The following is a 13,059-nucleotide window of genomic DNA, read 5'->3' on the forward strand; positions in this document are numbered from 1 at the left end:
AAAAATTTTAATCACTTATTTGTTTTTTTAATGAACATTCAATCTGATCCCTTAAAAATGAAAACTTTGCATCACTTCATCATCGGTTCAAAATGTGATCTGTCTTAGACTAAGCATACTAAAGGATCACTAACAGTCTTGTGAAACTAGCTTTAGACTGTCTAGTCTAAGTTTACCCTGTCTACGAATGAAACAGTTTTAGTGTAACAAACAGGGAAGGTTTTAGTGCAGGCTAACTTGGAGTAGTAGTTCTTCAGAACTGTACATGGTTATGTCTCGTAACCGGGTGGTGTGGCCAACCTGATGTTCCCCTGTGAGCCCAAGCAAACTTTTGTGAAAGGAGTTGTTCCCGTAGTGTAAAGGGTAGGAATGATATGCTGTGAAGACAACTTGAAACTTTTCAGAATATTTTATACAAAACTATTTGCAACACAGTCTTTCTCATACAGAGTGGAATGTTACACTAATGAGATGGGTGAATAACGGGTCACTGTCCCTTTAAGTGTTGCTTCAGCTATATAGAGTGGAAAGTCTCTAGTGTGCTTTTCACTGGTGTAAGATAAGTTACTAGTAATGTAGTTGCTGACAGGATATTGTCCAATTAGATGCTCTCTACTGTGGCTTACACAAATTGGCTTACTGTCATGCAAATATTTTTACTTTTACTCATGGATTTGCGGCATGATACCCTATGCATCACAAGAAAAATTCTATCACGTGTTGAGCCACATAGTACTTATTGTACACAGAGGGACCCTTGTTCAGCTCTTGTCTCCTCTGACTAAACAATACTCCTCCTTGGAGTTGGGAATTTTAGAATGATGCCTTCACAGCATGGACTGGAGAAGACCTTTTGGACAAAATCCTCTGAACTCCATACACTGTTGTAATCACTGGTTACAGGACAGGATATAGGACAGGATAGGCAGTTGGTGGCATATTTGAGGTAGGCAAACAGTGAAGGCTGGGAATGGCCAATTTCTGAAATTTAGTGGATTAAATTATCATCTCAGACTATAAACAGGCTTGCCAAAAGAATCTTAAAGGAATATCCATGAATAGAAAAGCACATTGAAGTGAATGAATGCAAGTTGTAATTTTGAGTTTAAGTTTGAGCAAAACAAATCCTTTCACCATTTAAAGCATAATTAATATAAAATACATTTATAGTGTTTAATGTAAAGTGTTTTGACAATACAGAGAATAAGAATGCCACAAAATTAATTAAAATCTGAAAAATAACTTTTTAATATGAAATTGTTTTGTTTTGGTCCATTAAACCTTAGAAAATACAGTTCACAGAGGCACTCACATGCCGATTCTTCCTCGCTCTCTAGATTTAGAGGGTTGTCTTAGCAGAATAGGGCTCTGTTAATATGACACTAATGAGACAGATTTGGAAAGTTGAAGCTGTTGATTATTAAACTTTCTACTTCCTTCTTACAGCACAATAAGCAAAACAACACCCTATTAGTTTATTATACATGTATGTTACCAAAATGTTATTTTATCCAGCGACAATTAGTAATTAAAGTTTAATGTAAATCTAAAAAGCAAAGGTATAGAAGTATTTTTTTTTAATAGGGACATACATATTTATAAGAAAAGCATCAAAAACTTGAAGTGTCCAAGGTAACTGTTACGCCGAGCGCTCCGGGTCCCCGCTCCTCCCCGGAGCGCTCGCTACACTTCCCTCACTGCAGCGCCCCGGTCGGTTCCACGGACCCGGGGCGCTGCGTTACCACCTCCGGCCGGGATGCGATTCGCGATGCGGGTAGCGCCCGCTCGCGATGCGCACCCCGGCTCCCGTACCTTACTCGCTCCCCGTCAGTTCTGTCCCGGCGCGCGCGGCCCCGCTCCCTAGGGCGCGCGCGCGCCGGGTCTTTGCGATTTAAAGGGCCACTGCACCGCTGATTGGTGCAGTGGTTCCAATTAGTGTTTACACCTGTGCACTTCCCTATATCACCTCACTTCCCCTTCACTCCCTCGCCGGATCTTGTTGCCCTAGTGCCAGTGAAAGCGTTCCTTGTGTGTTCCTTGCCTGTGATTCCAGACCTTCTGCCGTTGCCCCTGACTACGATCCTTGCTGCCTGCCCCGACCTTCTGCTACGTCCGACCTTGCTTCTGTCTACTCCCTTGTACCGCGCCTATCTTCAGCAGCCAGAGAGGTTGAGCCGTTGCTAGGGGATACGACCTGGTCACTACCGCCGCAGCAAGACCATCCCGCTTTGCGGCGGGCTCTGGTGAAAACCAGTAGTGACTTAGAACCGATCCTCTAGCACGGTCCACGCCAATCCCTCTCTGGCACAGAGGATCCACTACCTGCCAGCCGGCATCGTGACAGTAGATCCGGCCATGGATCCCGCTGAAGTTCCTCTGCCAGTTGTCGCTGACCTCACCACGGTGGTCGCCCAGCAGTCACAACAGATTGCGCAACAAGGCCAACAGCTGTCTCAACTGACTGTTATGCTACAACAGTTACTACCACAGCTCCAGCAATCATCTCCTCCGCCAGCTCCTGTACCTCCTCCGCAGCGAGTGGCCGCTTCTGGAATACGACTATCCTTGCCGGATAAATTTGATGGGGACTCTAAGTTTTGCCGTGGCTTTCTTTCCCAATGTTCATTACACTTGGAGATGATGTCGGACCAGTTCCCCACTGAAAGGTCTAAGGTGGCTTTCGTAGTCAGCCTGCTGTCTGGAAAAGCCCTGGCTTGGGCCACACCGCTCTGGGACCGCAATGACCCCGTCACTGCCTCTGTACACTCCTTCTTCTCGGAAATTCGAAGTGTCTTTGAGGAACCTGCCCGAGCCTCTTCTGCTGAGACTGCCCTGTTGAACCTGGTCCAGGGTAATTCTTCCGTTGGCGAGTATGCCGTACAGTTCCGTACCCTTGCTTCAGAATTATCCTGGAATAATGAGGCACTCTGCGCGACCTTTAAAAAAGGCCTATCCAGCAACATTAAAGATGTTCTGGCCGCACGAGAAATCCCTGCTAACCTACATGAACTCATCCATCTTGCCACTCGCATTGACATGCGTTTTTCCGAACGGCGTCAGGAGCTCCGCCAGGATATGGACTCTGTTCGCACGAGGCGTTTCTTCTCCCCGGCTCCTCTCTCCTCTGGTCCCCTGCAATCTGTTCCTGTGCCTCCCGCCGTGGAGGCTATGCAGGTCGACCGGTCTCGCCTGACACCCCAAGAGAGGACACGACGCCGCATGGAGAATCTCTGCCTGTACTGTGCTAGTACCGAACACTTCCTGAAGGATTGTCCTATCCGTCCTCCCCGCCTGGAAAGACGTCCGCTGACTCCGCACAAAGGTGAGACAGTCCTTGATGTCTACTCTGCTTCTCCACGTCTTACTGTGCCTGTGCGGATGTCTGCCTCTGCCTTCTCCTTCTCTGCTGTGGCCTTCTTGGACTCTGGATCTGCAGGAAATTTCATCTTAGCCTCTCTCGTCAACAGGTTCAACATCCCGGTGACCAGTCTCGCCAGACCCCTCTACATCAATTGTGTAAACAATGAAAGATTGGACTGTACTATACGTTTCCGCACGGAGCCCCTTCTAATGTGCATCGGATCTCATCACGAGAGGATTGAACTGTTGGTCCTCCCCAATTGCACTTCTGAAATCCTTCTTGGACTTCCCTGGCTTCAACTCCATTCCCCAATCCTGGATTGGTCCACTGGGGAGATCAAGAGTTGGGGGCCCTCTTGTTCCAAGGACTGCTTAAAACCGGTTCCCAGTAAACCTTGCCGTGTCCCTGTGCTTCCTCATGTAACCGGTCTCCCTAAGGCCTATATGGACTTTGCGGACGTTTTTTGCAAAAAACAAGCTGAGACTCTACCTCCTCACAGGCCTTATGATTGTCCCATTGACCTCCTCCCGGGCACTACTCCACCCCGGGGCAGAATCTATCCTCTGTCCGTCCCAGAGACTCTTGCCATGTCTGAATACGTCCAAGAAAATTTAAAAAAGGGCTTTATCCGTAAATCCTCCTCTCCTGCCGGAGCCGGATTTTTCTTTGTGTCCAAAAAAGATGGCTCTCTACGTCCTTGCATTGACTACCGCGGTCTTAATAAAATCACGGTTAAGAACCGCTACCCCCTACCCCTCATCTCTGAACTCTTTGATCGTCTCCAAGGTGCCCATATTTTTACCAAACTGGACTTAAGAGGTGCTTATAATCTCATCCGCATCAGAGAGGGGGATGAATGGAAAACGGCATTTAACACCAGAGATGGACACTTTGAGTATCTGGTCATGCCCTTTGGTCTATGCAACGCCCCTGCCGTCTTCCAAGACTTTGTTAATGAAATTTTTCGTGATCTACTATACTCCTGTGTTGTTGTATATCTGGACGATATCCTGATTTTTTCTGCCAATCTTGAAGAACACCGCCAGCATGTCCGTATGGTTCTTCAGAGACTTCGTGATAATCAACTCTATGCCAAAATAGAGAAATGTCTGTTTGAATGCCAATCTCTTCCTTTTCTAGGATACTTGGTCTCTGGCCAGGGACTACAAATGGACCCAGATAAACTCTCTGCCGTCTTAGATTGGCCACGCCCCTCCGGACTCCGTGCCATCCAACGTTTTTTGGGGTTCGCCAATTATTACAGGCAATTTATTCCACATTTTTCTACCATTGTGGCTCCTATTGTGGCTTTAACAAAAAAAAATGCCGATCCCAAGTCTTGGCCTCCTCAAGCGGAAGACGCCTTTAAACGACTCAAGTCTGCCTTTTCTTCGGCTCCCGTGCTCTCCAGACCTGACCCATCTAAACCCTTCCTATTGGAGGTTGATGCCTCCTCAGTGGGAGCTGGAGCTGTCCTTCTACAAAAAAACTCTTCCGGGCATGCTGTTACTTGTGGTTTTTTTTCCAGGACCTTCTCTCCGGCGGAGAGGAACTACTCCATCGGGGATCGAGAGCTTCTAGCCATTAAATTAGCACTTGAGGAATGGAGGCATCTGCTGGAGGGATCAAGATTTCCAGTTATTATTTACACCGATCACAAGAACCTCTCCTACCTCCAGTCTGCCCAACGGCTGAATCCTCGTCAGGCCAGGTGGTCTCTGTTCTTTGCCCGATTTAATTTTGAAATTCACTTTCGGCCTGCTGATAAAAACATTAGGGCCGATGCTCTCTCTCGTTCCTCAGATGCCTCTGAAATTGAACTCTCTCCTCAACACATCATTCCTCCTGACTGCCTGATTTCCACTTCTCCAGCCTCCATCAGGCAAACTCCTCCAGGAAAGACCTTTGTTTCTCCACGCCAACGCCTTGGGATCCTCAAATGGGGTCACTCCTCCCATCTCGCAGGTCATGCGGGCATCAAGAAATCTGTGCAACTCATCTCTCGCTTCTATTGGTGGCCGACTCTAGAGACTGATGTGGTGGACTTTGTGCGAGCCTGCACTATCTGTGCCCGGGATAAGACTCCTCGCCAGAAGCCCGCTGGTTTTCTTCATCCTCTACCTGTCCCCGAACAACCTTGGTCTCTGATTGGTATGGATTTTATTACTGACTTACCCCCATCCCATGGCAACACTGTTATTTGGGTGGTCGTTGATCGATTCTCCAAAATGGCACATTTCATCCCTCTTCCTGGTCTTCCTTCAGCGCCTCAGTTGGCTAAACAATTTTTTGTACACATTTTTCGTCTTCACGGGTTGCCTACACAGATCGTCTCGGATAGAGGCGTCCAATTTGTGTCTAAATTCTGGAGGGCTCTCTGTAAACAACTCAAGATTAAATTAAATTTTTCTTCTGCATACCATCCTCAATCCAATGGACAAGTAGAGAGAATTAACCAGATCTTGGGTGACTATTTACGACATTTTGTTTCCTCCCGCCAGGATGACTGGGCAGATCTTCTACCTTGGGCCGAATTCTCGTATAATTTCAGAATCTCTGAATCTTCCTCCAAATCTCCGTTTTTCGTGGTGTACGGCCGTCACCCTCTTCCCCCCCTCCCTACCCCCTTGCCCTCTGGTCTGCCCGCTGTGGATGAAATTTCTCGTGATCTTTCCACCATATGGAAAGAGACCCAAAATTCTCTCTTACAGGCTTCTTCTCGCATGAAGAGATTCGCAGATAAGAAAAGAAGAGCTCCTCCCATTTTTTCCCCTGGAGACAAGGTATGGCTCTCCGCTAAATATGTCCGTTTCCGTGTCCCGAGCTATAAGTTGGGACCACGCTATCTTGGTCCTTTTAAAGTTTTGTGTCAAATTAATCCTGTCTCTTACAAACTTCTTCTTCCTCCTTCTCTTCGTATCCCTAATGCCTTTCACGTCTCTCTTCTTAAACCTCTCATCCTCAACCGTTTTTCTCCTAAATCTGTTCCTCCCACTCCTGTTTCCGGCTCCTCGGACATCTTCTCTGTCAAAGAGATTTTGGCCTCTAAAAAGGTCAGGGGAAGAACTTTTTTTTTAGTGGATTGGGAGGGTTGTGGTCCAGAAGAGAGGTCCTGGGAACCTGAGGACAATATCCTGGACAAAAGTCTGATCCTCAGGTTCTCAGGCCCCAAGAAGAGGGGGAGACCCAAGGGGGGGGGTACTGTTACGCCGAGCGCTCCGGGTCCCCGCTCCTCCCCGGAGCGCTCGCTACACTTCCCTCACTGCAGCGCCCCGGTCGGTTCCACGGACCCGGGGCGCTGCGTTACCACCTCCGGCCGGGATGCGATTCGCGATGCGGGTAGCGCCCGCTCGCGATGCGCACCCCGGCTCCCGTACCTTACTCGCTCCCCGTCAGTTCTGTCCCGGCGCGCGCGGCCCCGCTCCCTAGGGCGCGCGCGCGCCGGGTCTTTGCGATTTAAAGGGCCACTGCACCGCTGATTGGTGCAGTGGTTCCAATTAGTGTTTACACCTGTGCACTTCCCTATATCACCTCACTTCCCCTTCACTCCCTCGCCGGATCTTGTTGCCCTAGTGCCAGTGAAAGCGTTCCTTGTGTGTTCCTTGCCTGTGATTCCAGACCTTCTGCCGTTGCCCCTGACTACGATCCTTGCTGCCTGCCCCGACCTTCTGCTACGTCCGACCTTGCTTCTGTCTACTCCCTTGTACCGCGCCTATCTTCAGCAGCCAGAGAGGTTGAGCCGTTGCTAGGGGATACGACCTGGTCACTACCGCCGCAGCAAGACCATCCCGCTTTGCGGCGGGCTCTGGTGAAAACCAGTAGTGACTTAGAACCGATCCTCTAGCACGGTCCACGCCAATCCCTCTCTGGCACAGAGGATCCACTACCTGCCAGCCGGCATCGTGACAGTAACTTAACATAGAAATGCAATTTTTTTTTATATTTAGAATTACAAAATTGTTTACAAAAAAATAACATTGTGTCCTGGTGGTCACACCTCTATGTTTATCCTGGTCTTTGTTTCAAAAATAGAACCAACTGTATTTTACAACCATACAATATATATATATATATATATATATATATATATATATATATATATACAAAGTCTGAAAAAATCACAGCATCAAACATGCCCAGGATCTTGTGCAAAAAGCTGGAGTTCTTTATTATCCCACAATCAATTGCAACATTTCAGCAGCAGCATCTTTGCACAAGATCCTGGGCCTGTTTGGTGCTGTGGACCTTGTATGTATACCTGAGTTGGCTACCTGGTCGACCACTTGCACAGGTCTCAACTTGATGCTGTCTTTATTCATATATATATATATATATATATATATATATATATATATGTATATATATATATATATATATATATATATATATATATATGTGTGTGTGTGTGTGTGTGTGGATTCTTATTAACTGGTTAGCCTATTTTAGAGAAAATCATTGTTCACAATAAAATAAAATCAAGCAAAATCATTCTCCATAAACATATACAGTATAAGTGGTTCAGCTACAGCAACAAAGGCCGATCTTTGGTGAATTGGTAATTGGACATTGTGCAAGTGGTGTAGCCCTGTGAGTTATGTAATATATGTAACAATGTAGCTTGTAGTTTTGAATTTAAGTTAATGGTAGTCACGCAAATTGTGTACATTTACTGCTTTAACTGCTTTCTCCTTCCCAACCCACCCCCAGCAGCCACAGAAGGCTTAACAGGGTACTCTGCCCCTAGACATCTTTTTTTTTCCAAAGTATGTTTTTATTAAAGTTTTACACATGAGAATAAGAAAACATAACAGAGCATAACAATGCCATAGGTGTAGTAACAAGAAAAGACCGTACTGTCAAGGGGGGTCTATCCCACCTGGTGGTGCAACAAACCGTATATTATTACATAGTTGCGATCATAGTAAAGCACTATAAGTACCAGTAGTAATAGGTAGCTAATATCAAGGGTGGGAGGAATGAGCTGCCATAGTGGAAGGGCATATACACTTGGCATTATATCACACTAATGAAACTGTGTGGAGGCAAGAAGCCTCGAATACAAGAAAACAGGGAGGGAGGGGTGTAAGGGGAAAAGATAGGACAGGCAGTAGAGCAGAAGGAGAGGAGAGAGAGTAGAGGTCAGTCATGGAGTAGAGTACGTAGTTACCTTGCGAGACGAGTCTGGGTCTGGAAGTTCCCGGCATCTGAGGCACACTGCTTAGAGGATGATTTGTAGTAGTAGTAGTAGTGTAGGAGAGAGGTTATGTATTTAGATTAGTGTTGCTCGCGAATATTCGCAATTCGAATATTGTTCGCGAATATCGCATATTCGCGAATTCGCGAATTTCGCGAATATAGCGCTATATATTCGTAATTACGAATAATCGTTTTTTTTGCTTTTTTTTCTTCACAGTACACATCACAGTGATCACCCCTCTCTGCTTCCAGCTTGTGTGGTGTAAAGAAGGCTGTAATACTACTGTGTGAGACTGGCGTGCGAAAATTCGCATATACGAAAATTCGTATATGTTAATTTTCGCATATGCGAATTTTCGTGTATGCTAATTTTCGCATACGCGAATGTTCGCATATGCGAAAATAAAACGAGAATATAACGAATATGCGAATATTCGCGAATATATGACGAATATTCGTCCATATATTCGCGAATATTCGCGAATTCGAATATGGCCTATGCCGCTCAACACTAATTTAGATGTAGGGTTTCAAAGTAAGTGGATGACATAAAAGCTTTTCAGGGTCCCCAAATAGCCATAAACTTGTCCAATTGATTTCTGGAGTCTGACAGCAGTTCCTCCATCTTACATAAGTGAGAGAGCTCATGCAACCATGAGGAAACCGAAGGGGGTGTCGATGATCTCCACAGTCTAGGAATCACAGTTCTAGCAGCTAATAGGAGGAAATGTAGTAGTCGCGTGGATGACTTTGGAACAGATCTTGGCAGAATCGACAATAGGGCCATTTTGGGGGTCAGGGTAAGCGTGGTAGCTGTGAGTTTAGACATAATGTCCGAGATCTGCGTCCAGAAGGGCTGTAGTGATGGGCACTCCCACCAAATATGTGTCATGGAGCCTCCAGGACCTCCACACCGCCAGCACGTATCAGGCACGCTCAGGTACATCCTCGCCAAAAGGGTAGGTACACGGTACCAACGTGCCATAATTTTGTAGTTCGTTTCATGTGCCTTGCACGATGTGGAAGACCTGTGGCACCAGGAGAAAGCCGTTCTCCACTCCTCCTCCGAGATGGTGCATTGAAGTTCACGTTCCCAAGCCCCGCAAAAGGGTATTGGATTACTAGTGGAAGTCTCTAGGACATGAGAGTATAGTGTGCTGACCGTTCTACCAATATGCGAGGGGGAAGTCCAAAACGTTCAAAGGATGTAAGAGGTCTGAGGAGGTCTAATTGGCTTCCCTGCGTCTTGTAAAAGTGTTTAATCTGATTATATTGAAAAATATGCATGAGGGAGGGATTGGCACCTTTCAGTAGGTCAGGTAAGGACTTCAACCCAGAAGGATCCAAGAGATCTCTAAAGGTAGGGGCGTCATCTCGCCTAAAAGCTAAAAAGGATGATGTCTGTATGGCTGGTTGGAAAGCTGGGTTGCCAAAGAGTGGGCTGAGAGGTCCTGAGGGTGAGAAGAGGCCAGAACACGAGAGGTACGTTTTATTAGCCCTTATGACAGATGCTAGTATAGGCGGGGTGTTGAGAAGTGTGTGGTTGGGGACAGCAGTACGGGGTATCCATAATATGGTTCTAATGTCATATGGTGAAGAGGCAAGTTCAAACTGTTTCTCGGCTCTATGATGTAAACTATCTATGATTCTAGAAAGGACTGTCGCTAGGTAATAGGATGTAAAGTCAGGTAGTGCTAGGCCACCACTCTGCTTACGCCTAATCAGAATGTTCCTTGCCAAGCGTGGATGTTTATGTGCCCAGACGAAGCCAATTAGGAGCGCAGTGACCTGCCGAAAGAAAGAGCGAGGCAGGTATACTGGAGTACCAGAAAAGAGGTATAGCAAACGTGGGAGCACGTTCATTTTGAATATGTTTATCCTGCCAAGCCACGAGAAGTCCCTGCGCTCCCATCTAGCCAGATCAGCACGCAATGATTGCAGTAATGGGGGAAATTCAATCGGTAAGTATCTGTAAGGTTTGAGGGTATTTGGATACCCAAGTATTTCAAAGCATGCGTTCGCCACTTAACCCCTTAAGGACTCAGCCCATTTTGGCCTTAAGGACTCAATTTAATTTTTACGTTTTCATTTTTTTCCTCCTCGCCTTCTAAAAATCATAACTCTTTTATATTTTCATCCACAGACTAGTTTGAGGGCTTGTTTTTTGCGCGACCAGTTGTCCTTTGTAATGACATCACTCATTATATCATAAAATGTATGGCGCAACCAAAAAACACTATTTTTGTGGGGAAATTAAAACGAAAAACGCAATTTTGCTAATTTTGGAAGGTTTTGCTTTCATGCCGTACAATTTATGGTAAAAATGACATGTGTTCTTTATTCTGAGGGTCAATACGATTAAAATGATACCCATTATTATATACTTTTATATTATTGTTGCGCTTAAAAAAAATCACAAACTTTTTAACCAAATTAGTACGTTTATAATCCCTTTATTTTGATGACCTCTAACTTTTTTATTTTTCCGTATAAGTGGCGGTATGGGGGCTCATTTTTTGCGCCATGATCTGTACTTTTTTTTTATACCACATTTGCATATAAAAAACTTTTAATACATTTTTTATAATTTTTTTTAAATAAAATGTATTAAAAAAGTAGGAATTTTGGACTTTTTTTTTATTTTTTTTCGTTCACGCCGTTCACCGTACGGGATCATTAACATTTTATTTTAATAGTTCGGACATTTACGCACGCGGCGATACCAAATATGTCTATAAAAAATGTTTTTTACGCTTTTTGGGGGTAAAATAGGAAAAAACAGACGTTTTACTTTTTTATTGGGGGAGGGGATTTTTCACTTTTTTTTTACTTTTACTTTTACATTTTTTTAAATTTTTTTTTACACTTGAATAGTCCCCATAGGGGACTATTCATAGCAATACCATGATTGCTAATACTGATCTGTTCTATGTATAGGACATAGAACAGATCAGTATTATCGGTCATCTCCTGCTCTGGTCTGCTCGATCACAGACCAGAGCAGGAGACGCCGGGAGCCGCACGGAGGAAGGAGAGGGGACCTCCGTGCGGCGTTATGAATGATCGGATCCCCGCAGCAGCGCTGCGGGCGATCCGATCGTTCATTTAAATGGCGAACTGCCGCAGATGCCGGGATCTGTATTGATCCCGGCACCTGAGGGGTTAATGGCGGACGCCCGCGAGATCGCGGGGGTCGGCCATTGCCGGCGGGTCCCTGGCTGCGATCAGCAGCCGGGATCAGCCGCGCATGACACGGGCATCGCTCCGATGCCCGCGGTTATGCTTAGGACGTAAATGTACGTCCTGGTGCGTTAAGTACCACCTCACCAGGACGTACATTTACGTCCTGCGTCCTTAAGGGGTTAAAGGGGTATGACGATCTTAGGGAGGTTATGATCCTGGGGTGGACCGTAATATTTAGCGCTTCGCACTTAGTAGGGTTGAGTTTATAGTTACTGCAGGCAACAAATTTACGGATCGTGGCCATGAGGGAAGGGAGTGACACATGGGGGGATGAAATTAATAGGAGCAGGTCATCGGCAAAAGCCGAGCATTTGTAATGGCATGTCGACGTCAGCAGTCCCCGTATGTCTGGATTCGCTCGAATATCGTTAAGGAGATGTTCCATACATAGAACACAGAGCAGAGGGGAGAGTGGGCAACCCTGTCTTGTGCCTTAACAAATACGAAAAGGAGCGGAGAGTTGGCCATTCACTCGTATTTGGGCAGTGGGGTTAGTGTATAGGGTGAGTATACGTTCCAACATCACGTTACCTAGACCAATTTGGGAGAGGGTAGCAGACATAAACTCCCAGTCCACCCGATCAAAGGCTTTCTCAGCGTCTAGTGACAACAGTAACAGTGGGATCTTGCGTCTTTGAGCATGTATGGAAGAGAAAGCTCTGAGGGTGTTGTCACGTGCTTCCCTTCCTCGGATAAATCCAACTTGATCGGAGTGGACAAGGGAATCCATGTGTGCCGCCAGCCTATTCGCAATTAATTTCGTGAACAGCTTAGCATCTAGGTTGATGAGGGAAATTGGTCTGTAGCTTGGACAGAGAAGAGGGTCTTTACCCTCTTTGGGTATTACTTTGACATATGCCCGCATGAAGGAGGGTGGTAGAGGGGATTCTTTATTGACAGCATTAAAGGTCGACAGGAGAGGAGCCAACAGTTCCAACTTCAGGGCTTCATAAAATTTTGCTGTGTAGCCGTCTGGGCCAGGACTTTTCCCACACGGCAACACAGAGATTACTGACTCCAATTCCGCAGACGAAAATGGGGCCTCCAGTTGCTGGATAACCTCTTGGGGCAGGCGGGGAAGGGCAGTAGATGACATTTAGTGTTGGAGCGACTGAGGAACAGTGGAAGCCGAGGCTAATGCAGGAGGTTTGGGAAGATTATTTAGGTTGGAGTAGTACTCGTGGAATGTAGCTAATATGTCTGGGGTCAGATGGGAGGTGGTATTTGAGTCCATTTTAATCGCTGGTATGAAATTAGAT

The 13,059-nt window shown here is 46.0% G+C and overlaps 1 long non-coding RNA gene across 1 annotated transcript in view; it reads left to right on the forward strand.

Moving 5' to 3' along the window:
- Positions 1 to 13,059, forward strand: part of LOC130360848 (uncharacterized) — an 89,297-nt gene that overhangs the window by 23,535 nt on the left and 52,703 nt on the right. Inside the window, exon 2 of the long non-coding RNA XR_008890830.1 lies at positions 1,585 to 1,632. This is a non-coding gene — a long non-coding RNA (uncharacterized LOC130360848). The remainder of the gene's footprint in view (positions 1 to 1,584; positions 1,633 to 13,059) is intronic.

Source organism: Hyla sarda, chromosome 3, assembly GCF_029499605.1.
Source record: "Hyla sarda isolate aHylSar1 chromosome 3, aHylSar1.hap1, whole genome shotgun sequence".
Classification (NCBI taxonomy): domain Eukaryota; kingdom Metazoa; phylum Chordata; class Amphibia; order Anura; family Hylidae; genus Hyla; species Hyla sarda.